This window comes from Vicia villosa, linkage group LG6 (assembly GCF_029867415.1).
Source record: "Vicia villosa cultivar HV-30 ecotype Madison, WI linkage group LG6, Vvil1.0, whole genome shotgun sequence".
NCBI lineage: Eukaryota > Viridiplantae > Streptophyta > Magnoliopsida > Fabales > Fabaceae > Vicia > Vicia villosa.
In genome coordinates this window covers 104,047,135-104,051,758 of record NC_081185.1, presented here as the reverse complement: position 1 = coordinate 104,051,758, position 4,624 = coordinate 104,047,135, and positions in this window count along the sequence as shown.

Sequence of the window (4,624 nt, the reverse complement as noted above, 5' to 3'; positions counted from 1 at the left end):
AAACGCAAACCCCACACGTTCGAGAAATACAAAGCTACTCAAACACTCAACGCACTGAAACTGAATATAGTCAATATCCTTATTGTCCCAACACTCTAAAACCCCCGAGTATGCGTAACCGATTTGAATACCCGTTATACCAAAACCACCGACTTTAAGTTTTGAAATAACCCTTAGTAGTTTATTCTAGCAGTCGGCACCGTCTTAGATACAAACTACGCAGAGAGTCGATGAATATAAGTGTATGATCCTCATAATAATTATGTGTTCAACCATAAGAAGAAATGTGCCTACTAAGTAAGGTGATCCTCACAAGATCATTTAACCTAACGGTCGCAAATCTCAAATACAAAGAATTTAAAAAAAACTCACTGTCGATTGGTTCAGAAGTCATCTGGTAATGAACTTGGTAGGAAGGACTATTGTCCGATTCCCCACAATCTACAAGTGAATGCTAAGGAGTATACCACATATTGTGCCAGAACTCCATGAGAAGGATCATAGTCACTAACCGACTACTCTGCTATGTGCGTGTCAAGATAATGGGCTTAATGTGATTGCGCGCGAATGAAAAGGGTGAAACATGATGACAAGTCAAAAAGGTCGAGCTATAATGGCATGATTCGGATTGGTATGCATACTGGGAGTTGTTTAGTGTTGTTACTATAGGTTTATTGCTAGATTCATTATCATTATTTCCGAATAAGAACACTATGTAGCTAAGTATGACTGAACGACGTGGTGGAAGTGTGTTTCATTTATCTCTATCTTCTTATTTTGCTTGAGGACAAGCAAAGGTTCAAGTCTGGGGGAATTTGATAACACGATTTTATATCGTATATTTAGCTTACAATCCATAGATATTTATAGCATTTTCCGTTTATTATTTTAATTTATTACGATATTACGCGTGTTTTTGCTTTGTTTCAGGTTTTACACTCTTACTATGCCGAATTGTGAAAAAGAGAAGAAATGGAGCCAAAACGACCCTTTTCTATGCCTAAAAGACGTAAATTGGGTGCTGAAGTGAAAAGGGAGTGCAATGAAAGGCCAAGTGTGCTGAAAGAGGCCCAAAGACTCAATGAAGCAATCCAGCCCACGAAGGAGAACAGCCCAAGCCACACAAGTAAGCAGAGACGCACGTCTCTGCCACCTCAGCAAAAGGGAGACGCACGTCTCCACCTCCCTAAATTCTCTCCACTTGAGACGCACGTCTCAAGTCTCCCTGAAGAATAGGAGACGCACGTCTCCACGTCCCGGTCTGCAGAAGTTCCTCTTTTCACGCAAAGCAACTGCAAGCCCCTCCTATAAATAGGACCAGTCACTTCACTTCAATCTGTCCGATTTCCTGCCAACGAAGTGCTGCCGAAATTGTACCGCGAACTGCTTTTCTTTATTCTGCTTTCATTTAACCGTTTATTTTTCTCACAACGATTTCTACACTGGAAATTGTTGTGAACTTTTCGTAGATCTAGCCTTACGTTAGATTTATCGTTTTATTTCCTTGTTTTTATTTTCTGCCATTTAAATTCCGAAGAACGATCCAGCCAACCTGTGGTGGAAGTTCGAGTACTTCAAGAATCAATTCAATTCAGATTTATTTTAATTCAGGTTTTTTATTTACCGCCTTTATTTATATTATTATTGCATGATATATTATATGCCATTTAATATGTTTAATATTATGAACCGAACCGATTTATGCATGTTTAATCATATTAATATGTCTGGCTAAATTACTAAAGGTGTCGGTATGTAAAGTAAGTTAACCGTAGGGATCCGAAATAAATTGGCTTAATTATGTTTTGTTAATTATCACTTATTTTTGGTTTATATGTCTAATTTAATTAGTAAGTCTTAAAACCAATAGAGCGAAAGTTTGAGGGGTTAGGACGGTCAAAGGTTAAAATCAACAGAGCGAAAGTTTGAGATATTTAACCAGATAGTAGACATAGGACATTAGTTTTAAGGATGGCGAAAGCGTATTAAAACTAATTGGAACTTATTTATTTTCAAAAATTGTTTTTACACTCGAGCGGGATGGCGAAAGCGTACGTTAGGGTTATTAGCTTGCTCCGAGTCAACAGAGCGAAAGTTTGAGATTAGGAGATTTAAATAGATAACAACCTCGTAAAATAGGCATTTTATTAATTACATTGTTTCCAAAAAGCTTTTCTAAAATCTAATGGGATGGCGAAAGCGTACATTAGGATTAGGATAGTAGTCTGAATCAACAGAGCGAAAGTTTGAGACGAGGATTTTTAATCAATGGAATTAGTAAAGATTTTTAATTTAATTATGCAAAAGCCAATGGACCTTCGGATTACCTTTAGTTAAACGAAATACATACTGATACCTGTCTTTTATTCTTTATCTTCCCACAATCACTTTCCCTTAGGAACAATCGAAATTTTAGTACTCCTAGCTTTACATAGTAACCTTAGATAACGGTAGATCGATTCATAGTCCCTGTGGATTCGATATCTTTTAAAACTACACGACACGACTGTGCACTTGCAGTTATCAGATTTATAGACACGTAAAGTCGCGATCAATGTCGACTTTGATTATGCAGGTTGTATGGATTCTAGAAAATCTATTTCTAGATATGTTTTAACTATGTTTGGCACTGTAATTAGTTAGAAAGCAACACTTCAGAAGCTTGTTGCTCTATCAACCACTAAAGCGGAGTATATTGCCCTAACTGAAGCTGTGAAAGAAGCATTGTGGCTTGAAGGTTTTGCGAAGGAGCTGAAACTTCAAGGTCAAGGTATCACTGTTAAATGTGATAGTCAAAGTGCAATACACATGTCGAAGAACTCAACATATCATGAGTGAACTAAGCACATCGATGTGAGGTTGCATTTCTTCAGAGGAGTAATCGAACGTGGAGAAGTCCAAGTGCTGAAGGTTTAGACAGATCACAATGCTGCTGATATGATCACCAAGTCATTGCCGAGTTGCAAGTTTTTCCACTGTATGCAATTAATAAAGTTGCATGAAGAAAGCTAGTTTGTTCCCTTTATGTTGTAGAGTTAGGTCCAAGGTGGAGATTTTTGAAATATTGAATCGAACTCTAGGATGGTCGAAGGGTAGCTTCTTGGTTCGACCGAATTAAGCATAAAGTTGAAGGTTGTTCACATGCTGGTGTCAAAGATGCTAGGATTGTTAGCATGTTAAATTAGGTTTTAGTGTTCAAACCCTAATTTGTTAAGTTAGCCTGTTTATTAAGTTGGCTTGTATAATGGGCCTTGTGGAAAAAGTATGTTAGTTAGTATGTTAGGTTTTATTATAAATAGCATACTAGTCTCTCATCATTGAACACATCAAATCCTAATTTAGGGTGAGAGAGGTTATTTGTTATTCTTGTAAACTTGTAATCTTGTTTTCTAAGAGAAAGTAAAAGAATAGCAGTTATAACCAATTCTTGTGTTCTTCTTCTTCCTTGTCCTATATATATATATGGTGTTAGAAAGAAAAAAGAAAAAACAGAAAAAAAATCAGACTTATAAAAATACATTTTTGGACAAATTTTAGTCAAGGTATTCGACCCATTCGAGTTGGGAGTTGACTCCAAGAAGATAGAAAAGATTTAATGAAAATATGATTCAGTGGGAGTCGATGCATTCTAAGTGGAATTCGATTCATGGGAGTTGGGGAGTCGACCCATGCTGCATGGGAGTCGACTCCAAGAAGACATAAATAGTTGAATGAAAAACGCTATAGAGGGAGTTGACCCACAACTCAAGGGAGTCGATCCATTCATGTTGTGTGTCGACTCCAAATGCCTTACGTGACTCCAACTAGGCAGAAAGTTGTTTTTCATTTTTCATCAGTGGGAGTTGACTCCTAACATAAATGTGTCAACTCTTAACATAGTTTTTCATTAAAAAAATCATAGTTTTGACTTGTCCAAATGATTTTTGACTTGTTCTATAAGTGTCATAAGATGAAAATGCAACCTAGACATAGAAAGATAAGGTTAAGTGTACAAATACTACATATTACTTAGTTTTGACATTATTCAAAACATCTAAGAGAGTGTGTTGCACTAACATACTCCCCATTTTTTATGATGACAAAATGTACGACATGTTTGTAGTCTCTGATCATATCTCCCCCTGAATATGTGCATTTATCCTTTAATATTTGCAAAACTAGACTTTGTTCTTAGTTCTTGCATAGCTTATCCCCCTTTGACAACATCAAAAAGATAAAAAGGCACAAAACGTAAGAAGCATCAAGTAACATACACAATCACATATATACCACTTAGAGGCGTTGCAAAGATAAATTGATCAACAATAACAACACTATCATAGAATGGCGTTAAAGTGAAAATGCATAAACATAAACAAACAACAACTCACACAAAATGCAATATAAATTCATTACAGATTTACCAGAATGAAGTCAGGGTAGAACAATATATAATAACATGCTCAAACACAATGGCATCCAAATGTGCAAAATTTATATCATGAGATACATATGATGATGAAATGCAAATGATTAAAACATGACGTCACTATAAGCATATGGGTTAAAAACACGCATAGATTAACAACAATTTTTTGGAAGTGAGCATTCATGGGATTGTATCATACATCAATTATATAATATA